At 51.0% G+C, this 23,727-nt stretch overlaps 2 protein-coding genes across 9 annotated transcripts in view; one reads left to right on the forward strand and one right to left on the reverse strand.

Moving 5' to 3' along the window:
• KYAT1 (kynurenine aminotransferase 1) overlaps window positions 1-13,461 on the reverse strand; it is a 36,660-nt gene extending 23,199 nt beyond the window's left edge. For 2 of the 6 annotated variants that reach the window (XM_086684220.1, XM_086684219.1), the window contains exon 1: window positions 10,989-11,324. The gene's annotated coding sequence lies outside the window, so the exon portion shown is untranslated. Of the gene's footprint in view, window positions 1-10,988; window positions 11,339-13,341 lie in introns of those variants that run through there. The other 4 variants (XM_086684218.1, XM_086684221.1, XM_086684222.1 and 1 more) reach the window with 4 other exon arrangements.
• Window positions 13,462-13,539: 78 nt separating this feature from the next.
• LRRC8A (leucine rich repeat containing 8 VRAC subunit A) overlaps window positions 13,540-23,727 on the forward strand; it is a 30,244-nt gene continuing 20,056 nt past the window's right edge. The window contains exons 1-2 of one of the 3 annotated variants that reach the window (XM_086684214.1): window positions 13,540-13,693; window positions 16,869-16,975. The gene's annotated coding sequence lies outside the window, so the exon portion shown is untranslated. Of the gene's footprint in view, window positions 13,694-13,779; window positions 14,386-16,868; window positions 16,976-23,727 lie in introns of those variants that run through there. The other 2 variants (XM_086684215.1, XM_086684216.1) reach the window with 2 other exon arrangements.

Consider the following 23,727-nt stretch of genomic DNA (forward strand, 5'->3'; position numbering starts at 1 on the left):
CACAGAGGGCAAGCAGAGCCCGTGCTGGATGAGGATGTACTTAACCAGTCTGGCCGCCTCGGGGCTCGAGCTGGAAACCAGGCTCTGGCTTTCACTGCAGGGGACAGTCCTGTAGGCGGTGATGCGTGTGTCCTGGGCGAGTCTTGGGGAATGGGAGTTAGCATCACGCTGCACCCTCTGTGGGGCAGATCTGTCCTACTGCTGCCAGACCCTTTGTGCCTGCCCGGGACTGAGCCTGGAATAGTCCCCTGCGGGGAGGGGTAGAACACAGACTTTGGTATCCCGCAGATCTTGGCCGTGAGCTGAGGCAAGTCACTTCACCTCTCTGAATGTCAGTCTCCTTGTGGATAAAATCAATAAAAATAAGATAATTCATGGAAAGCATTTTCCTTAGTGCCCGGCACATAAAAGATGCCCAGCAAATGATAGATATTCCTAACAAGAGTGGACGCTTAATGAATGCTCACTGGGTCACTAGTGAAACTATGACATGTGGGGCTAGATGTGTGTGAATTCACTTATGTTCATTGGCAGGGCTGACTCCTCTATCAGACCTCTGCAGAAGGCATAGTGCTCAGGACCTGCCATACGTTGAGGAGCCCATGAAAGTGTTTTAATTTATTTTAAATTTTAATTTATTTTATTTTATTATTTTTAATTTTTTTAATGTTTACTTATTATTATTATTATTATTATTATTATTGAGAGAGAGAGCTAGCATGAGCAGGGGAGGGGCAGAGAGAGAGGGAGAGAGAATCCCAAGCAGGCTTGCGCCATCAGCACAGAGCTGGACACGGGACTTGATCCCACAAACCATGAGATCATGACCTGAACCAATGTCAAGAGCCAGCCACTTAACCGAATGAGCCACCCAGGCATCCCGAGTTTTATCTTAAAATAAGGGGGGAAAAAGGGAATATAATAATGATGAACGTATAATAACAAATCCAGTCTAGATGATGTTCATTCTTTATACCTCATGGTTGTAAAATACAATTTATACTTCTTTTAATGGAGAAAGGGCCCCATGAAAGTCACAATGTGACCTTGAACGTAGGTAAATTGTTTGTGGTTACGACTTCACGCGCAAATATGAGTGGCTGTATTTGAGCATGTGCACACATCTCTGTGTCTGTCTGTGAGCATGCAGGTGTAGTGGGGGCAGTTTCCAGACACTTGAAGGGGAGGGAGAAGGCACTGAGGGTCTGATCCGAGGCCAGGAAGGGACAGGTAGCCCTGTGGGTGGCCCTCACCCAGGAACACCACCAGGTGTTCAAAGTAGTGCCCTGGGCAAGGAGAGGGTTTGAAGGACTTGTTGTTCTGGAAGCTGCCAGCAGGGGGCGCAAGGACCCGGCACTGCCTAGACTTCAGCCTAGTTGGCCCTGGGACTCCACACATTGGGGCAGAGGGTGACCTTTGTGCCACAGGAGGGTACTGTGGCCTCACTGCACTGAGGGGGCCCACAGCGGGTCACGTGCTTGTCCGGGCCTACCGTGAGGTGGGCCTGCTGACCTTCCAGTCCAGAGTCCTCCCACTGACTGGGACAACCCAGGGACCGCCAGGGGCCTCATTCACAGGCACCTAGTGGCTCTGCAGGTGGCCTTTCTCAGGCCCCACTCGCCTCCAACTCCCCATGCCTCACCCCTCAACCTCTAGGAAGCTGACTGCTCTATAGCCCTGAGGTGTGTCCTAAGACCGAAGACCTTTTATTTACTGCACACTTTCTCTGTGCGAGGCAGCCTGCCAGAACCATCCGTGTTCCATCACTTTAAAATCCATGAGAGGGGTGCCTGGGTGGCGCAGTCGGTTAAGCGTCCAACTTCAGCCAGGTCACGATCTTGCGGTCCGTGAGTTCGAGCTCCGCGTCGGGCTCTGGGCTGATGGCTCAGAGCCTGGAGCCTGTTTCCGATTCTGTGTCTCCCTCTCTCTCTGCCCCTCACCCGTTCATGCTCTGTCTCTCTCTGTCCCAAAAATAAATAAACATTGAAAAAAAATTAAAAATAAAATAAAATAAAATAAAATAAAATCCATGAGAAAGGTTCCATCAAGATGTTCAGGTTACATGAAAAAGGCAGGTTGATATCAAAGCTGACTACAAAGCTTCAGTAACCAAAATAGTGTGGTACTGACTCAGACAAACAGACCAAATGACTAGAACAGAGAGCCCAGAAACAAACCTAAATATCTACAGCCAGTTGATTTTTTTTTTAAACACACGTCTTTTTTTTTTTTTTTTAAGTAATCTCTACACTCAACGTGTGGCTTGAACTGACAACCCTGAGATCGAGTCGAATGCTCCAATGGCTGAGCCAGCCAGGCACCCCTGGTCAGCTCACTTTTGACAAGGGTGACAAAACGATTCAATGGATTCAAGAAGAAACAATCTTTGCAACAAATGTGCTACGACAGCTTGATAGCCATACACAAAAGAATGGAGTTGGACTTGAAGGGAATCAACGACCTTGACCACATTTTTGCTAGTGTCCTTTGATGCACAAGTTTCAATTTTCATGATGTCCAAACATAGAACTACCTTACAACCTAGCAATTTCACTCCTAGGTAATATACTGAAAAGAAATGAAAATCCACACTCACACAGAAACGTGTACACGAACGTCCGCAGGAGCACTGTTGATGATTATCGAAAGGTGGAAATCATCTACGTGTCCATCAGTGGATGAATGAGTACACGGTGGTATGTTCGCACAACGGAGTATTATTCAGCCATAGAAAGGAACAATAGACATACCGACTCATGCAGCAGCTTGGCTGCACTTTGAAAACATACTGAGTGAAAGAAGCCAGACATAGGAGGTGACAACAGGATACGATTCCTTTCCTAGGTGACATCTAGAATAGGCAAATCCATACAGTCTGAAGGAGGTCAGTAGTAAACAGGAGACAGGAGGGAGAGACGAGGAGTGATCATGTAATGGGTAGAAGTGTTTTTCTGGAGTAATGAGAAAGTTTTGAAACTAGAGAGGAGTGGAGGTTGCACACAACATCGTGAATACACTGAATGCCACTGACTTGTACACTTTAAAATGGTTGATTGTAGGTTATGTGAATTTCACTTCAATTTTTATAAGGTAGGGTGATAAAAAATAGCTGTTGAAGAACAATATAAGCCCATTTGCCTTTTTTATTTAAAACGTTTTTTTAATGCTAATTTATTTATTTTGAGAAAGAGAGAGCCGAGTACAAGCAGGGGAGGGGCAGAGAGGGGGAGGGAGAGAGAGAGAGAGAGAGAGAGAGAGAGAGAGAGAGACAGAGACAGAGACAGAGAGAGAGAATCCCAAGCAAGCTCCGTGTTGCCAGCCACCCTGGGATCATGACCTGAGGTGAAATTAAGAGTCAGACACAAAAAACTCAGCCACCCAGGCGCCCCTAAAGTGTTTTCTTCCTTTACAAAAATGTATCAGTGGGGGGCCTGGCTGGCTCAGTGGATCTAACACGGGACTTTTGACGTCCAGGGTCCTGAGCCCAAGCCCCACGTTGGGTGTAGAGCCTACTTTAGAAAATGCGGGCACCCTGGTGGCTCAGTCAGTTACGTGTCTGACTCCCGAGTTTGATCCTAAGGTCATTGGATCGAGCCCCGTGTCGGGCTCTGTGCTGAGTGTGGAGCCTGCTTGGGATTCTCTCTCTCCCTCTGCCCCTCTTCCCCATTTGCAGGCTCTTTCTCTCTCAAAAAAAATTTTTTTTTGTAAAAAAAAAAAAAAAAATGTATCAAGCGGGTGCCTGGGTGGCTCAGTCAGTTAAGCGTCTGACTTCGGCTCAGGTCATGATCTCATGGTTCATGGGTTTGAGCCCCACGTTGGGCTCTATGCTGACAGCTCAGAACCTGGAGCCTGCTTCGGATTCTATGTCTCCCTCTCTCTCTGTCCTTCCCCTGCTCACACTCTGTCTCTGTCTCTCTCTTTCAAAAGTAAACATTAAAAAAAATTTTTAGGGGCGCCTGGGTGGCGCAGTCGGTTAAGCGTCCGACTTCAGCCAGGTCATGATCTCGCGCTCCGTGAGTTCGAGCCCCGCGTCAGGCTCTGGGCTGATGGCTCGGAGCCTGGAGCCTGTTTCCGATTCTGTGTCTCCCTCTCTCTCTGCCCCTCCCCCGTTCATGCTCTGTCTCTCTCTGTCCCAAAAAAAAAAAAACAAACAAAAAAACAAAACGTTGAAAAAAAACAAAATTTTTTAAAATGTATCAAGGATAATCTTCAGGGTGGCTCTCCAAAGGAAACAGAATCACTCTCTCGAAGAGATACCCATACTCCCATGTTCATTACATTATTCACAATAGCCAAGATATGGAAACATCCTATGTGTTCACTGATGGATGGATGGATAAAGAAAATGTGGTTTATGTGGGAATGCAAGCTGGTGCAGCCACTCTGGAAAACAGTATGGCGGTTCCTCAAAAAAACTAAAAATAGAACTACCTTACTACCCAGCAATTGCACTACTAGGCATTTATCCAAGGGATACAGGTGTGCTGTTTTGAAGGGACACATGCACCCCCATGTGTATAGCAGCACTCTCGACAATAGCCAAAGGATGGAAAGAGCCCAAATGTCCATCGATGGATGAATGGATAAAGAAGATGTGGTCTATATAGACAATGGAGCATTACTCGGCAATCAAAAAGAATGAAATTTTGCCTTTTGCCACTATGTGGATGGCACTGGAGGTATTATGCTAAGTGAAATTAGTAAGAGAAAGACAAATATCATATGACTTCACTCATACGAGGACTTTAAGAGATAAAACAGATGAACATAAGGGAAGGGAAACAAAAATAATATAAAAACAGGGAGGGACAAAGCATAAGAGACTCATAAATATGGAGAACAAACAGAGGGTTACTGGAGGGGTTGTGGGAGGGGGGATGGGCTAAATGGGTGAGGGGCATTAAGGAATCTACTGCTGAAATCACTGTTGCACTAGATGCTAACTAATTTGGATGTAAATTTAAAAAATAAAATTAAAAAAAATTTTTTAAAAGATAGGAAAAAATAAAAAAATAAGGTATACCATTATTATAAACACTATTCGTATTCAAACATAATCTCAACATGACAAGTCATTTGCTCAGAGAGTCCACAGTATCACAGGCAGAAAGCATGAGGTACCTGAGAAAAAAGAATACAAAGGGAGTCCTGGAGGACAGCATAATTACCCCAACTACAATGAAGAAAGAATTCATTTGTTTTATATGTGGGTGTTTAACATGAGTAAGATTTGACGATGGTCAAGGGGGAGATTCCAAGGAAAAGAAACGGCCAAAGCAAAGACATGTGGCCAGGAAATTATTAAGTTTGTACAAGGAACAGCAAGAACTTTGGGCAGAGAAATGGTAGAGAGCAGTGAGAAACAGAATTACTAAGGTTGGTCATGTTTTTGCTTGTTAGAAAACACACAAACATAAAGGAAGGACACAGATTATTTTCATTGTTTTCAAACGTGATTCCTAAATGTCTTGTAACAAAACTAAAGCACCACGCTACATCGTTGTCAAAAACCCAAAACATACACACATGCAAACCCACAAGTGAGGAGATGTAGAGCACTGGTTCAAATGAGTGTAATTCACTGTCCTAGTCTAACTGCAAGGAAAGAATTGAAAGCAAACGCATTCAAAATCCTTCACAGAATGCTAACAAAGGAATATTTAAAAATGGAGTTCCAGGGGCGCCTGGGTGGCGCAGTCGGTTAAGCGTCCGACTTCAGCCAGGTCACGATCTCGCGGTCCGTGAGTTCGAGCCCCGCGTCAGGCTCTGGGCTGATGGCTCGGAGCCTGGAGCCTGTTTCCGATTCTGTGTCTCCCTCTCTCTGTGCCCCTCCCCCGTTCATGCTCTGTCTCTCTCTGTCCCAAAAATAAATAAACGTTGAAAAAAAAAAATTTTTAAAAATGGAGTTCCAGAAGCTTGTCATTTGATGTCCTATAATGTTTTAGTGATGTGATTATCCTCAAGCATGCTATTATTATGAAACAGTAAATCTGATGTGAACTGGAAAAAAAGAGAAAGAAAATGTGGTTTATGTATATAACGGAATGTTATCCAGCCTTAAAAAAGAAGGAAGGGGGGCGCCTGGGTGGCGCAGTCGGTTAAGCGTCCGACTTCAGCCAGGTCACGATCTCGCGGTCCGTGAGTTCGAGCCCCGCGTCGGGCTCTGGGCTGATGGCTCAGAGCCTGGAGCCTGTTTCCGATTCTGTGTCTCCCTCTCTCTCTGCCCCTCCCCTGTTCATGCTCTGTCTCTCTCTGTCCCAAAAATAAATAAATGTTAAAAAAAAAAAATTAAAAAAAAAAAAAAAAAGAAGGAAGGTCTGCCATTTGCTACAACACGAATGAATCTGGCAGGTGTGATGCTGGGTATTAAATAAGCCAAAGGTGACACTGTGTGGGGTCATTTATATGCAGAATCTGGGTGGGAAAAAGTTGAACTGCTGGAAACAGAGTAGAATGGTGGTTGCTGGGCTACGGGGTAAGGGGAGTGGGGAGAGGCTGATGAAAGGGTATAATCTTTGTTAAAAGATGAATGAGTTCTGCGGACCTAATATATAAATGGTGACTAGAGTTGATAATCCTACATTGTCTAATTTTTCAAAGTTTATTTATTTTTAAGAGCGAGCGAGAGAGAGCAAGAGGGACAGAGAGAGAGAGAGGGATAGAGAGAATCCCAAGCAGGATCAATGCTGTCAACGCAGAGCCCAACGCAGGGCTTAAACCCACAGACCGTGAGATCATGACCTGAGCCAAAGTCGGTCGCTCAACCGACTGAGCCACTCAGGTGCCCCCGGCATCCCTGTATTGTACAATTTAAATTTGCTAGGAGAGTAGATCTTAAGACTTCTCACCAAGGGGGGCAGGGGGGAGAAAAAAAGAAAGATAGCTATGTAAAGTGATGGATGTATTAATTAACTTGATTGTGGGAATAAACTTCACAATATATACACGTATCAAATCATGTATAATTTAAATGTATCACAAACTTAATAATTTTTTAATTTTAATTTTTTTGAGAGAGAGAGAGAGAGAGAGAGAGAGAGAATCCCAGGCAGGCTCCACACTCCACACGGAGCCTGACTTGGGGCTCGATCCCATGACCCTGGGACCTGAGCTGAAATCAAGAGTCGGACACTGTACCGACTGAGCCACCCAGGTCCCTGAAATGTATTACAGTTTTATTTGTCAATTATAACTCAATAAATCGGGGGGGGGGGGTGAATTACTGAGAGTAGTTTGAACAATGCTTGTTTTCTAGTTGTGTAACTTAGGATACGGAACAAGAATCTTTTCTCAGGATTGATGAGTGAACACACTCCTTTCTGAGTTTAGATCAACTTCAATTTTATCCCTTGTACTTCAATGTCATGAAGTATATCCGGGAGTTCCTTTAATGTGCCGGCATCACTTCCTCTGGGACACCTTCATCCTTCATCAGAGCCACATTCGTCACCTATGTCGATCAATTTGCCTTCACTAAGTGTCTCTGGTTGCACATCTGGAGTTTCTGGAACAGCAACGAGCTGCTGTGTCAACATCCCCACAACGGGCTATTTCTTTTATCACCCCATTTACACTCTGCATTTCTTTGCTGCACTTTTGTCTTTGTTGGCCGGTTCCTTCATCTGATTATCCGGTTTTGTAGCCTGTCATCTGGGTTTATCACTGGGAGACAGAGGTCAACACGACCCCGAGCTTTGGGGTCGGTGTGTGAACTGAATACCGTACACCGTGACCAATCAGGGTCAGGCTTTGGAAGAAGCAATGTGATTAGTCACTGACCACCAAGCACACCTGATATTGCCGTAGTCACGGGTGGACCGAAGGGTAGGAAGGTTTGTACTTCATGCAACTGCTCATAGCTCATAGAACATGGCAACTGAAATCTGAATCGTGTTGTTGAGACACTGGCGTTATTTCACTGAACCGCGGTGTCTGAAACTCGTTCTGCCGTGCAAAGCGAGGACAGCTTGATTATGTATGTATCTGTACAGAAGGCTGTTTCCAGGGACACCACTAAATGATTAATAGTGGCTTTCTCTGGGACTGGGTTTGGGGTCTTATAAACTTGTATACTTTTTTTTTTTTTTTTTTTAACAAGGCTGTAAAGCTCTGGAATCAGACAGACCTTGGACTGAAGCCACTTACTAGCCGTGTGACTTTTTGCAAAGTATTAAATCTTTCTGAGAAGCGTGTCTTTTTTGCTTTTAAAGTTTATTTATTTTGAGAGAGAGCAAGGGAGGGGCAGAGAGAGGGGGAGAGAGAGAATCCCAAGCAGGCTCTGCACTATCAGCGCACAGAGCCCCCACGCAGGGTTCAAACTCACGAGCCGTGGGATCATGACCTGAGCCGAGATCAAGAGTCGGAGGCTTAACTGACTGAGCCGCTCAGGCGTACCTCCCCACACACTTCTTTTTTTCTAAGAATCATTTCTGTGTAGGAACGACGGTAGCACCTGCCTCACAGAGTTGTAGCGAGAAGCCAGTGAGAGGACACAAGAAAATCGCTTAGCGTGGTGCCCGCAGAGAGTCTGTGCTCCACAAATGTCGTCATTGTTATCATCAGTCCTCAACTATTAGTCCCGTAAGCATTGTAGGCAAGGCAGGCGCTATGGCAGCACTGGGGAGGCCAGCCCCGCCTGGAGGGGAGCAGAAATGCACCAGATGACCTTTAGGACACCTTCCAGGGCCGCTCCCCCCGGCCTCTAAGGTCTCAGGCTTCCTTGCTGCCAGGCCAGGGGCTGGGTGCCAGTGGTTAGTGCCCTCCCCCAACACAGAACTCTACCAGCTTGGGCAGATCCTGGGCCACCTCTTGGCCAGCAGGTGAATGACCCCTCGGGAAATGCCTCAGTGACGAAGTCTCCGGTGGCTGATGTCAGCCACGTGTCCCATTGGATCAGTCTTGCCAAGAAGCCCGAGTTAATACCAGATCCAAAGCCCCGGCAGCTGGCCTTTGGAGTTGGCCTGAATGCAGACAGACTCTGCAGGTTCTATGTTCTCTCCTCTTCCGAGCATACAAATTGTTTGCTTTTGTTTTTTTGTTTGTAACTTTTTATTTTGGGTAGGCTCCATGCCCAACGTGAGGCTTGAACTCATGACCCTGAGATCAAGAGTCGCATGCTCTACCAACCGAGCTAGCCAGGTGCCCCTAATTTGTTTTCGAATAGACGTCTGTGCCCCTGCCCTGCATGCCCCCCAGTCTGATCTCCCTGGCAGGGTCCAGTCTCAGCCCTGCCTCGTCTCTCCCTCCGTGTCCACTTGGGCCTTCCTCTGAACTCAGAGATCACCTACTCTACATCTGACCCCTGCACTTCTGTAATCTTTTTTTTTTAATTATTATTATTTTTTTTAATGTTTATTTATTTTTGAGAGAAGGAGAGAGACAGAGCATGAGTAGGGGAGGGGCAGACAGAGAGGAAGACACAGAATCCAAAACAGGCTCCAGGCTCTGAGCTGTCAGCACAGAGCCTGATGCGGGGCTCGAACTCACAGATCGTGAGATCATGACCTGAGCCGAAGTCGGACACTTAACTGACTGAGCCACCCAGGTGCCCCAGCACTTCTGTAATCTTGAGAAAAACCTAGTAGGAAGGCACTATCATCCCTATTTTTCTCAAAGGAGAACAACAAAGGTCATTCAGCTGAGAGCCTACTTTGGGATTCAAATCTTGGGGTTCGCGGGCTTCCAAAGTCCAAAGTCTTGCCCCAAACATCCCTCTTTTCAGGAGGTGGGTATTGACCTCTGTTGGCTCCCCTGGGGACTGGAGTCATGTCCTCTGGGCTTCCATACCACATGGCAGCTTGCGAGGCAAGCAAGGGGATTTTGGCTTGGGCCCACATCACCTAAGCCCATTCTATGCAATACAGAGAGTTGGTTTTAGTGTTTCTCAAAAGGGGCACACTTAGTATTTGGGGTGAGTCAGTTCTCTACTGGGAAGATCTATCCGGTGTCTGGAAGGATGTTTAGCATCCTCTGGCTCAAAACGTCAGATGCTCCCAGTTACTGAGAAAACAGAAATGATGGTGTCTCTGGAGAAGGGGCCTGGGGAAGGGGTACCGTGCCCAGGCAAGACCAGCCTGTTCCACGAACAACCCCAGAAAATGAAAGCTTGGACATGGATGGAGTGGTCCCAAGCTCCACTCTGGACCGTGCTCATCCATGCCACAAGCCAGATCTCTAGGCTCAGTTTCCTTGTCTATACAAGGGGATAGCCATAATGCAGTCATTCACAGAAAGCATTCAAGCCAGGTCCTGGCCCACAGGAACCCGTCAATAAGAAGCTGTTGACACTGAAACAAATATGGTGTCCATGAAAATTAGTTAATCAAGCAGGGCAACAAAGTCTCATGCCAGAAAACGAATCTTGACTTTTCTTCCTCTTTCTCTCTCTCTCTCTCTCTCAAATCTAAAAGCAGATAATCCCTACAAGACACATGTTTCCTGAAAACTTGTTGAGTCAATGGTTCTGACCCAAGGGAAGTGACAACTTGTCTGGAGAGATCTGACAAGCACACTGACTTACACATAGTTTTCCCTAGACTTTGGAACCGGCAAAGGAGAGAGAAATGACTTCTGAAGCCCAGAGGCAGGTTTCTGGGCCAGGGGGGCTGGTGGGTGGAGACCCTGAGTAAGACAGACAGGAAGTAGCCCACTTCTTCCTCCTGGCACAGGACCCAGATCCAAAATCGAAACCTCACTCTTTAAGGTAGTTTTACACATGGGAGAAAATATATATGTTTATACATTTACTTTTTTCAATTTAAAAAATTATTTTTTTTAATAAAGGAAGGGTCTTTTTTTTTTTTTTTTTGAGTACTCCAACATGGGACTCAGACTCACAATCCTGAGACTAAGACTCCCATGCTCTACCGACTCAGCCAGCAAGGTGCCCCTCTATGTTTATATATTTAATGCCCGGCAAGAACATTAGAAACAGTCATACCAGTTCTACAGATGGAGAAACTAAGGCTCAGAGCAGGGAAATGACTTACCCAAAGTCAGAGTCCTAGAAAATCACAGAAGGACCCCAGCTGTAAATCCAGATCTTACACTGCTGTCCAGGAATGAGGAAGCAGAATGACCATCTGGTAGTTGTTTCAAGGATCTGGCAGTGGGATGTGGCCCCACGTCGGCTGGGGCAGGAGTACCTCTCCCACCGCAGCTGGTGTGACTTTGCCCAGCTGGCTACAGAACTATACAGAACCGGGGGGAAGAGGAGGGGTCATGGCCAGCACTCAACCTGAGAAACCAAGCGGGCTTAAGCAGCCTGAAGACGGGAGCTCCCAGTGCTGACGCCTTTACTCACCAGGGCAGAGTTTCTGCTTACAGCAAATTGGCCGCCAATCTGGAGGCCGGAGGAATTTGGGGGATGGGGTGGGGGTGGGGTCTGTGTGGGAGGTGGGTGTGTCCGTAAACAACTTCCTCCTTTCTATGAGCTCTCCCCTGTTCCTTTGTCGCCCCCACCTGGATTATAAAATCAGGGCGTCCTCCTGTTTGGAGCTGCACCAAAGGTGAAGTGTGGAGTGGAGGGTGGAAAAGCCACAGATGTGGTCCTGAGAAGGCATTCTCCAGGAGCAAGGAGTGATTCGTGCAGAAGCCAGACTGAACATTTCCAACCTGCGCGGTCTCTGATCACGTGGGTCACCGCTCTGCTTGGGTCTCTAGTCTCATCGTTCGTCCTTCCGGACACCCTGCCCATCTTTCAGACACAGATTAAAAGTTACCTACTTTGAGACGCCCTCTCTGACTCCACCCGGACGGACGGAGCCAGATGCCCCTGTCACTGTACAACTACGACCTGAGCTTCCATCCACCACAGAGCTCATCAGGGACGTTAACTGCTGGGTTGTCCGTCACCCTCACTAGACTCCAGGGACAGGAACCGTGTGTCCTGTTCCCCACCAGATCCTCAGTCTCTGGCAGCTCAACCAGAAGCGTAGGTCTCCCAAAGCATTAGTGCCTAGAGGCTGAGGGAGAGACCCAGGAGCCCCGCAACCTCTCTCAGTGAAGTGGGGGAGTCAGGCCTTGTGGGGACCCTCTTTGGGCAACTTCCTTAATTTCTCTATGCTTCACTTACTGATCTGTAAAATGGGACGGATCTGCGTGTAATGCACAGGGTAGGACAGGTGGGAGCACCGGTGGCAGGGGTGGTGGTCATGACTGTTAGCTCTATAGATGGGGACATGGAGGCTCAGGGAGGGATATGCCAGGTTCACAGCCCCCAAGATGGATGGGGGCAAGCCTTGGACTCCAGTCTGGGCTCTGGCCCCCAGTGTTTCTTCTCTCCGTTCTATTCTTGTTCTACCTGCTCAGCCAGTAAATAGCCAATCAACAGTTACTGGATACTTACGGTGTGCCAGACTCCACACTGGCTGTTGTGTGGTTAATAACAAAAAAGCTTCCCGCTAAGAAGTGGGGCCTGGAGACCATTGGCATTAAGGGTAAAACCCTCCAGGGCTCAAATTCCAGCTTCTCCTCTTGCTGGCCGTGAGATATTACTAAAGTCCCTAATCTCTGAGCCTATTTCCTCCTCTCACGACAAGGGAAAAATCAGACCTTCCAGCAGGAGGGCTGAAACCAGGCACTGGCTCCACACTTGATGGATGCCAGCAGTTCTTATCTTACACATCATCTTACTCAAAAAATAACTAGCCTGTGCACATGCTGGTAAATTCTCCCTAACCCTTACCCAGGACTCCAGCTCTGTCCGAGGCCACCACAGTTAAAAACTTCTTGTGCATCTTACCAGACGCCTGCTGCACACACCCGCAGACACGCACACTCCTTACACACGTTCTTTTACACAAACTGTAGCGCCGATCTACGCTGTTCTTTTGCCCTTTCCTGTTTTTTTTTTTTAAATCTAAGGTATCTTGGAACTCGTTAGTGCATATTGAACATTTTTCGTTTTAGTGGCTGCACAGCATTCCACTGTACGGATTATTTCTTAATGTGGTTGCTGTTACTATCATCAGTGTGGGAACTGCGAGGACTCGGGCTCCACAGAGCTGTATCCCGGCTCTGCCTATAAATGACCGAGTTACCTGGGGCTCCATGCTCCCCACAGGTACTATCGCGCGGGGTGGGGGGTGAAGGATATGGGTGCAGAGGACCCGCCTGGCGGGTTCCCAGCGTCCAAGTGCGGGTCAGCGTCCAGCGCGTGCAATTTATCCCCCCGGGCAGCTCCAGGTTGGGTTAAGATTTCGGCGCAGCCACTCCGCCGTACCAGCAGTACCAAACGCAGCGAGTTTTCTGGCACAAACGATCTCGGAACCGGTTAACAGGTCGTCCGGCCTCGGCACCCGGCATCGGAGCAGCAGCAACGCGCAGGCACCGGATACTCACCCCGGCCTCGGCGGCTTCACCGCTCGTCCCCCGGCAAGCCCCGAAGGTTACAGCAGTTCCTGTCCCTTTAAGGGGGCCGAGCCCGGGTTCCGCTACTTCCGCCCCAAACCAACATGGCGCCAGTAGGGAGCCGAGGGTGTGAAGGCACGGAAAGAACTCCCGTCAAAAAAATGGCGACGCCTTAGCTGCCGCGCTCGAGCCGGCGGTGACGTCACTTCCGGGGCGGAGGAGGTTGAGTGGTGCAGTGAGGGACAAACAAAAGGAGGCGCCGGAGGGGCGCAGCGGCCGGCGGCGGGACGGAGCGGCCGGGGCGCGGGGCTGCCTGCTGGGCAGCCGGACCCGACGGGACAAGGTGAGTAGGTGGGGCGGGGAAGGGGCGCGAACTGTCACCTTTAGAAACCCACTCCTACCCGCCCCCAACCAGCTGCCCGGCCCCGGCGCCCCGGGCAGCTTGGGCTCTGCCCGCCCGGGCTGGCTCCCTGGGGGCCCCCGCCACGGCTCAATTTGGCCCACCTCCAGGCTCCCGGGTAGTCCAGGTCTCCGGGACCCCACCCTCTCCCCGGTGCCGGGGCGCGCGAGCCCCCTCCCAGGCACCCCAGTGCCTCCCTGTGCTCTACAGACCGGGAGTTTCCGCCTGGGCTCCCCCAGGTCCCCTTGTCATCCCCTGGGTTTCCCTCAGATCCTAACCCCTACACGCACACACTCCCCCTTTGCTAGACGTTCCACCTCTGAGCTTTCTCCTTGGCAGCTTTCATTTCGTTTTCAGAGGTTTCCCCTGTTCTCTTCTCCTGGGCTCCTGGCCTCGGGACCCCTCCCTCCTTTTGATCAGGCGGGAATAGTGCCCAGACTTGGGGGGCAGGATCCCTGGCCAAGATCTTGGGCCCCCCGTGTGAACAGGGGTTCCTAGGAAGAATGGTTCAGGGTCCGAGACTCCAGGCCCTGCCCACGTCCTGTGCATCCATATGGGCCTGAGAACCAGATCTGATGCGGTCCAGGCTGGAGATCCAGCAAAGTTGGTTACCAGGCTGAAGGAGCATGGCCGAGGTGGTTGGGGTTCATGATGATTCTGCTTCTTTCATTGACTGCTTCTTCCCCTTGGTCTGGACTGTAGTGAACCAAGATTCGGCTGGTTCTCAGCTGATGCAACTACTGCCTTTTTTGGGAAGGAGGAGAGATGGTTGGGGGGGGGGGGTGGTGTCCAACAGCCTTCTGATCAGGACTTGGCTGGAAGGGTGGGGCTGATCACACTCCTCTGATGCTTCTTCCCCAGTTCTACTCCAGGAAGACTTTTGAGAATGAGGTGTGAGGATGAGGAGGGAGAGAGCTTGGGGAGGGAAAGGGAATTTGGGCCTAGATTGTGGAGGAGGGATTCGGTGCAGCCGAAAGGCTTCCATGGATCTCTCCCACCTTTTCCGTTAGGAGTTTATTTAACCCCTCTGAACAGAGAGACCAGCAGTCAGATGGACTGGAGGCAGGAGGAGGAGGAGGAGGTCTGCTATTGGCGATACTTCCTGTGGAGGGGGTGGGGAGGTGGGAGTTTGTTCAGAGGGACTGGGCAGTGCCCATAGCTCAGTCACACTGAGCATTGCCTTCGTGAAGGTCAAGTCTTTCTCTGGCTCTCGAGGGAAGGCAATGACTTGTTCTGGAGGACTGGAGAGATGCTGGGGCATGAATTAAGGGCCTCTGCCTCCCTGTCTTCCCGGTCTTAGTGGTGCTTTGGGGTAGAGTCTAATATCTCTCTGCCGTCCAGGGCACAGAGCAGGGGCCCAAGAAATGTTTGTGACTCTTGCCCCCAGTTTCCCTCCTTCCCCAAACTCAACCATATGCTTTTGTGCTCCGTCCCTTGGGCATACCCACTAGGAAGCAGTTTCCTCTGCAAATTTTGAGTGGCCTTTCTGGACAGGAGAGGGTCCTGAGGACTGCCCCAGTAGGTCAGAACGTGGGGAAGTGGCTGGGCCTTGGGTTGCTATCTGGCTTGGCCTGGACCTCACCTGTAGGACCTGGAGGGAAGGGATTGGCCTGGCTCCTGACTGCCTCTCCTGAGAGTGGCGGTGATTCCACATTTTCACATGGGGACGCTGAAGCACAGGTTAATGGTCTAAGACCTCATGAGAAGTCGGGTGGCCCTAGAGCCCAGTACACCATGTCTCTATCCCTTGATTCATCCAGCCAGCCAGCCAGCCAGCTATTCCTTAGTCAGTGCCTGGCCTGGACCAGAAATGATGCTAGAGAACATGGTCCCTGGCCTCCTCTGAGCTGCAGTCTGGGAGGAGAGGCAGGCAGGAAAACATTGATACAATGGCCAGCGTAATAATAGAAATATTACAGAGGAAGGAGGCATTAGCTCAGGGTGAATATGTTGGGAGTGTGCAGTGTGTGTTTCCTGGAAGAGGTGGGACTAGAAGAATCAGTGACAGGGAGTCCTGAGGCCTGACTTCTGGTCCGGGCTGTGCCCTGGGCAAGTGACTGGGCTGCCCAGCCTCAGTGGGTATCCTGTCCTTGAGAAGGGTGGGGTGGATTAGAGTCTGGCTTAGTGGCCTCCGTGCCTTTACAGCTCTAGGTGCTTTACTGCTAGTGGCCGTCTCCCTTGTGTGGATTTGCTGGGTTATTGACTTCTGTACCTCTCCTCTGGGTTGGAGACTGTCTTCTGCTTCTTTCCTCCCAGCATGGTGCCTGGCACTGAGTAGGTGTCTTTAAATGCTTACTGGCATAAGTGGTTAAGAGGCTCCACAGTCCCTCTTAGAGCCATTTGAGTCCCTTTGTCTGCCCGTGCACTCCCTCCCTGCACTCCCTCCTTCCTGTTAACTCCTGCATATCCTTTGGCCTTTCCCGATGGCTGGGGGCCACAGTCTCAACTCCTAGTGGTCTGGATACTCCCCCTTACCCCTACTGTAGTCTGCTCACACTTCTGTTCCCACCCTGCTAACTTGTCTTTTCCAGTCTTGTGAATGGTTTTGAGCAGAGTGCCTCGCGTGTTTAGATACTCACTAAATGCTTCCTGACTAACAGGTGCTGGCTGGGTTTTGTGTATGCGTCGAACTCGTGTGTCTGGGCTGAAGCTGTGCCTTTGCCTGGACTCAGCTCGCCCCACGGGAGCTCACGTCCCGTCACTTCCCACCTCCGGTCCTAGATCTAGCCAGGCAGAACCACTCAGCGTTGTCTAGATGTCGCGTTCTCGCCCTTCCAGGCGAACTTGTACTCTTTCTCCAACCTCTGCTCTTCCTTAGAAGTCAATTCAGGCGACACCTTTCCCGGGGAGCCTTCTCTGACCCCACCGGTCTGGGTCTCATGCTTCCTCTGGGTCCCCGTAGCTTCCGGGTACCCCCAGCAGAGCCCTGGGCTCCCAAGAGCTGACTGTAATCATTGCCTTGGCGTCTCCCAGTAGGCTGTCTGGTTCTCTCTTACCACCCCAGAGCCCAGTCCGGGGCCTGGCACTGAGCAAGCACTCAGAAAATGTTGGCAGCACAGCAGGTAACTCTTGATAGCCACACACATCCCTGCTGACAGTAGCTCTTGCTTCCTCGTAGGGAGGCAGCTTCCATGGAGCGAGAGGAATGCCAGGACCCTGCCCAGACAGACGTGGGCCAGCCTCAGCACCGACAGCCAGCACGCAGATAGCAGAACCGTCCACGGGGTAAGGTCTGCCCCCCCCCCCCCCGCCGCCCCCCGCCGCCAGGCCAGCCTCCAGTCAGGTGTCTGCCCCAGCCGAGGGGGCAAAGGGCAGTATCTCCATCTCTGCGGTCCTTTGCTATTCTTACTACGGGTCCAGGGCATCTAGGGCAAAGGTGGCAGGAGAGAATTCTTCCTCCTCCCGACTCCGTGGCCAGCTGAGGAGTATGTGGTAGCTGTACTTCAAACGCCAACATTAGGTTTCCTTGCGAACCTCTGTTTTTTTTTTGTCTCCCCCAGCCCACATCTTGTCGGTCTGACTTGTTAACCGGACCGTCCCGTGACCACATTTCCCAAGGTGTTGTTCCGTGGAACGCCCGTACCTGTGGTCGCAGTGGTTGGATGACTCTAGAAAACAACTTGACCTTGCTGTGGGACTTCTTAGCCTTGACTGCATCGAAGGGGGCACGATGGGTCTCTGAGAGGGGGCCGGCAAGTTGCGCGTCGCCACAGTTAATTGATCGCGTGGACGTCTTTCGGGACTGGGGTTCCTTGGCCCACGCTTTGGAAAACAGTTCCCAAAGGTGGGAAAGTGCGCTGGTTGGGACCCAGACTTCATAGTCTGGGATGTGGGTTTGGTGAGTGACTGTGGGCCAGCCGCTGTACCTCTCTGAGCCTCTGTTCCCTTAGCCATAAAAAGGTGATGGTTTTAGTACCTCATCTTGCTTTAAATATGTTGATAAAGGGAAGGCACTTAGCAGCGTGTGTCCCCGGACGTGTCTCATAACCTTAGCGGGTACGTGGATAGATTGCTGTATCATTTGTAAAACGCACCCTTGTCAATGATTTCCTCTGATCATTTGGGGAAACTCAGGCAGTGGCCTTCATCCCTCGTTTATAGATGTGGGAACTAAAGCTCAAAGTGGGGAAAGTTGCCCAAGAGTTCAGGAAGGCAGGCGGGGATGTGGGGCTGGAACCAGATCCTGGAATCCTGAGCCAGGGTCCTTTGTTCTGTGCCCCAGGCCTCGCTGCATCCACCTGTCACCTCAGCTTTTTGTTAAGGAGGGCCTGGCCCTCCCCAGCCTGGATTTTAAAAGAAACAGTAAATTTTTTTTTTTTTTTTTTTTTTAACTATCAGCAGAGTTGCATGTTCATTATACGTTTTTATAACACTTTGATTTTGATGTCACGGAAAGCGAAAGTCTCCCGCGATCCCATCTCCGGAGAGGTGAATGGGGAGGAGGGTATCATTCCACATGTGGTGTTACTGTTTGCTTATTTTCCCCATGTCAAGTCTTGCTAGGGCGGCTGGTTCACAGCTTGCTCTTGTTTCATTTCCTGGTTCCCGCAGGCCCTCTTTCCCAGGCCCGGGTGGATCCGCGCGTGTGTGTGTGTGTGTGTGTGTGTGTGTCCCCGTCAGCACACCCCCACTGCCCCCATCCTCACCTTTCTGGGGTTTTGAGCTGTTAGTGCATTGACAACAGCACCGAGGGGGGTAGGAAATACCTGGTGTGTGATTTTGTGGACTCTCCTGTTTACTGAGAGGAGGTCAGCAAACCCCAGCCCTGCCCTGTAGGAGTTTCCTGTTGGTTTTGAGGAACTCTACCTCCTGGAGAGGAAGGGGAAGCCTGAGCCGAAGTTCTTCTGGACGAGTAGGAAGCAGCAGGTCCAACTTATCTGAGATCAGAAATCCTCCTCCGTGCCAGGGACAGCTTGGAGGGAACGGCCTGGGCTGGCCTGAGAGGTTTCGGCCTCCTCTGTCTACCTAGGGCAGGCGCCAGGTTGGGGGGTTGGAAGGGACATGCACGAATTGCTGTGTTGCCTGAGTCTGGCCCTGACTCACTGACCCTGGCAATTCCTGGGGGATGTCTTGGTCCCTTTGGAATGCTCCTATTGGGTTTTGTTTTGTTTTGTTTTGTTTTATTTTTAAGATTTTATTTTGGGGGCATCTGGGTGGCTCAGTCGGTTAAGCATCCAACTTTCGGCTCAGGTCATGATCTCACAGTCCGTGAGTTCAAGCACCGTGTGGGGCTCTGTGCCGACAGGTCAGAGCCTGGAGCCTGCTTCAGATTCTGTGTCTCCCCCTCTCTGTGCCCCTGCCCCGCTTATACTCTGCCCCTCCCTCCCTCCCTCTCTCTCTCTCTCTCTCTTTCTCAAAAATAAACATTAAAAAAATTTTTTTAAAGATTTTGTTTTTAAGTAAACTCTACACCCAACACGGGGCTCGAACTCACAACCCCAAAATCAAGAGTCACATGCTCCACCGACTGAGCCAGCCAGATGCCCCTCTCCTTTCAGGTTTTAACCTTGAGGGTGGGCAGGGGAGGAGAAGGCAGAGGGCCTGCCCTGTGACCCGGGTCTGAAGATGCTCTGTTGGGGCAGGAGGGATTTCAGGCCTGGCAGCCTGGTTTTGTGGTCTGGCAGGGTCGAGCTGGGAACGAGGTGTCCCTGACCTGGTGGCCTTCTCAGGCTCCCTGACCTGACCCTCTTCCTCACCGGGTTCCCTCCTCCTGTTCTTTCCCTGCAGTCTCTTTTCCTTCTCTCTGGAGACACTTTGGCTCCAGGAATTGGGCTGTCCGCCTTCTCCCTCGTTCTAACGGCAGGGCCTTCCTGTCGCCCAGTTGTCCCCAGTGGCCACAGTCGGAGCACTGGGTGGTATGTCGGGTCACTGCATACATATGGCAGCTCCCCGCCACGGTCTCCTCTGTGAGATGGCTCCACCGTCAAAGACCACAGCTGGGACTCGAACCCGGAGCTGTTAGCTTTGGCAGCCTGTGCTCTTTCCACCCCACCTCCGTTTTTCTTTTTCTCCAGGTTCTCAGTCTTGGAGGTACTTTAGAGCTTCCCTGGGGTAGGGGTGGGGGGGCTTGTTGACCATGCTGTTTCCCCGGGGACCCATCGCCACACACCTGGGCAGGGGTGGGCCCAGGAATCTGCATTCTGAGGACGCTCCCAGGCTGTCGTGAGGCGGCCGGTCTGTGGACCATCCCAGGAGACACTGAGCAGGGCGATGCTTTCAGCCCTGGTCCCCACCTCTGGCAAAGGCGTCCATCTGACACCCTTGGTATAGAAGCAGGGCCGAGCTGTCCTCAGCAGCGGGGATTCTAGTGACTTCCCAGAACGTGTCGGGGGGTTAACCATCCCTTGTCTAGGATGTGTTGGGACTGAGGTTTCTAGAACGGCTTTTACGCCCAGCCGCAAACATCCCCTGCTATCTCTCCCGATGCGTTTCTGCTGCATCTCGTAGTAAGTTCTATGTTTAACTGTCTCTTGAGGGCCTAAAACCTCAAAATTAAATAGGCTGCTGCAATATAGCCTCCTGCCTGGAGCAGCCTTCCACCGGAGTAAAAGTGGCTGTAAAATTCCAGAGCTCTCACATGCCACCTGGACACCCTCAGAGGTGCCAGCACCGAACTCCGGAGTTGGCTGTTGACAAATGTTCCGATGGGGGGCGGGGGGCGGCAGGAAGCTGGGTGCACGGGGATCCTGCGCTTCACACCTCCCCCCTGGTGCCCTGTGTTGGGATCTCTGGGGGCAGCACCCCCCTCCAGCCCAGAGAGCTGGGCCACAGGCAGCTTACCTTGGTCTCAGTCCCAGTCCCCTGGGATCTCAGCAGAAGATGTGTCTGCAGCCTCCTTTAGGTGCTCCTGCCCCCATTTTGTAACCTGTCCAGGCAGGCAGTGCTGGCATTCATAGCAGATCAAGGCCCACCTCCAAGGCCCCTTTGCCACCACGGACCCTGATCTGGCATCTGGCTTCTGGGCCCAGACCCGACAGAGCAGGGCTCCTTTCTAGAGTCTCCTTAAAGCTATACCTGAGACACCAGAGGCGTCTGAGTATGCTCTGCTCGGGTTCCCTGCAGAAGCCTTGATTCCATGTACCCCTCGGGAAAAGGAGGTCTTGTCTTAGGAAGCATTTCCAGGGTTCCAGGCGCTCAGGTAGGGTCAGGAGCCCCACTAGCCTTCGACACAGATTGGCGTAATGGAAAGGCAGACTGGTGGTGATCTTTTCCACCATCTTCTAGCTCTGTGGCCTTGGGCAGGTCGCTTAACCACTCTCCCATAAAGGGACTGATGAGGACGCCTCCCATAACAATAACAGCAGCTAACATTACAGAGTCTTAATACGTGGCAGGCACCGGGCCAGAAGCTTTCCACGGACTCCCTCTTTCAGTCCTCACTACAACTCACGAGCCATTTTACAGATGAGGAAACCCAGAGCCCTGGGAGGTAAGAGGACTTTCCCAAGATCACCCACTGGTGAATTGGAAAGCCACCTTCCTGGTTTTCGTGGAGATTGGGAGCCGAGGCACAGGAAGTGCTGGGCTCAGTGCTGGCACGCGGTCCCCGCCGGTAGCCGGGAGTGCTAACGCCAGCCTGGTGTGGTGAGGGGGTGGCTTGAGCCTCCAGCCTGGCCTGTTGCCTCTGTGAGTCCAGGAGCCCCAGATGGGTGTCCCTCACCTGTCACCCTTCACCCTGTAAGCTAGGCCACAGCCTTGCGAGATTGTATGAGGACAGACCTGTTTGGGAGGCCCGGCCCAAACATGAGAGCAGTTTGGAAGTGAAACTTGTTCCCTCCCCCTCCCGCCTCGACTGTCTCCCATCTTCCTTTCCCGGGAAGTGAGGGTGTGCCTTGCTCCACAGGCTGAGTGCCAAGCCAGGCAGTGCCCCCGGCCCACTGCTGACTCACCCCAAGTGGGTGTGGGGACCTGGAGGGCAATGCCCTGCTCTTGAGTGGGTGGGGGCTGTGTGCACCAGATGGCGAGGTGCGACCTTTCCTCCCACTCCCAGCTCTGGGACCAGAGGAGGCCCAGGGGTGCTGACCGAGGAGGAGATTCACAGGCCCAGAGCCCTTCCGGGACAGGGCCATCGACCCACCGTCTTCCTCAGGCCTCTTGGGAAGGGCCCTTCCCCCTTCCCTGGGAGAGTGTTGGAGAGACAGCCTTTCCAAGTGTGGTACAAGGAGGGGCGCCAGCCTCCTGCCTCCCCTCTTGCCTGGGAAGCTTGCCCAGCATCTCTGTTTGGGCTTTAACAAAAGGCTCACTGTGCCCTGTTTACCCGCAGCCTGGCCGGCCTGCCACGGCTTGAGTGTGAAAGCCAAGTCTCCATAGGCCAACGCGGGGGCAGGAGCACGCTTGGGTGGTCACCCTCCGGGATGGAGAGGGCAGCACGTCATTGCTTACTCCCTTCCCCTTCTGTAAGAAGCATCAGGAGGAAATCAACGACATCGGTTGATACCTAAGGGGTGGTTCTGAGAGTAAATCGCCAGCTCTCTACCTCCGTCCTTTCCTGGGGTCCTGAGCCTGGGTGGGGCTCCAGAAGCTCAAGGCCCTTGAGTGTGGTCTGTGAGACGGGGGCAGGTCCTGGAGGGCTCTGGGGGGTCTGGTTTGTACTTGGAGATGCCATTCCTTGTGGCTCAGCCCTCACCTGGGTGTCTTCCCCCACTGAGTTCCGGGAGGGTTTTCTGCAGCGACAGGTGGGTTGTGGTAAGCATAACACCTTCCTCTGTGCCACACGGTGCATTATGTTGAGTAGTCACAGTAAGCCTCCGAGGCAGGTACGGTAATATTCCCATTTTGCAGTTGAGGAAACTGAGGCTCAGAGGAAAAGTCATTTGTCCCCAGGGTCTGAGCCGACCCAACCTGGGGTGCTGCTTCCCAGCAGTGAGGACAGCACCCCGTGGAGTGTCGGCCACCTGGGTGGGGCAGGCAGGGGTGGACCAACCTTTTCCTAACACAGTACACGGCAGGTACTTCTGGTAAACTTTTACAGTCGTCAGAAACTGCATGGTGAGGACGGCCTTCTGGTTTTCTTCCCAGGTATTTTTCCTGCTCAGAAAAGTACCAAATTTAAATAACAGAAGAGTATATGGTATAGACAACCCTCTGCTATCTGATCCGCCCTCAGACTTAACTGAATATAGTTCTATGTATAGCTCTCCAGATTTTTCTATGCATACAGTAATAACTTAGGGATGCAATTTTTTAAAAACAAGAATAGGATCATTGCGGTAAGATACACAAGTAAAATTATCATCTTAACCATTTTTAAACGCACAGTTCAGTGGCATATTAATGCGTTCACACCATTCTGCGGCCCTCACCCCCGTTGAGCTCCAGAACTTTTTTTCATCTTGCAAACCTGAGACTCTGTACTTGTTTTTTTGTTTGTTTGTTTGTTTTTAATATTTTTAACTTTATTTTTGAGAGAGAGAGACAGAGCATGAGCAGGGGAGGGGCAGAGAGAGGGAGACACAGAATCTGAAGCAGGCTCCAGGCTCTGAGCTATCAGCACAGAGCCCGACACGGGGCTCAAACCCACAAACGGTGAGATCATGACCTGAGGTGAAGTCAGATGCTTAACCGACTGAGCCACCCAAGCACCCTGATTTTTTTTTAATACCTCTTGGACATCTTTTGGGTCACTGTATACAGATGTATGAGGTAGTAGCATTATTCTCAGTTTAAAAGTTTATTAATTATTTATTAAAAAAATTTTTTTTACATTTATTTATTTTTGAGAAAGAGACAGAGACACACCGAGTGTGAGCAGGGGAGGGGCAGAGAGAGAGGGAAACACAGAATCCAAAGCAGGCTCCAGGCTCCAAGCTGTCAGCACAGAGCCCAACGTGGGGCTCGAACCCATGAACCGTGAGACCATGACCTGAGCCAAAGTTGGACGCTTAACCGACTGAGCCACCCAGGCGCCCCTAATTTATTTTATTTTTGAGAGAGAGAGAGAGCACGTGAGTGAGTGCATGCGAGCATGAGTTGGGCAG

This window comes from Puma concolor, chromosome D4, assembly GCF_028749965.1.
Source record: "Puma concolor isolate L17-30 chromosome D4, mPumCon1.1.hap2, whole genome shotgun sequence".
Taxonomy (NCBI): Eukaryota; Metazoa; Chordata; class Mammalia; order Carnivora; family Felidae; genus Puma; species Puma concolor.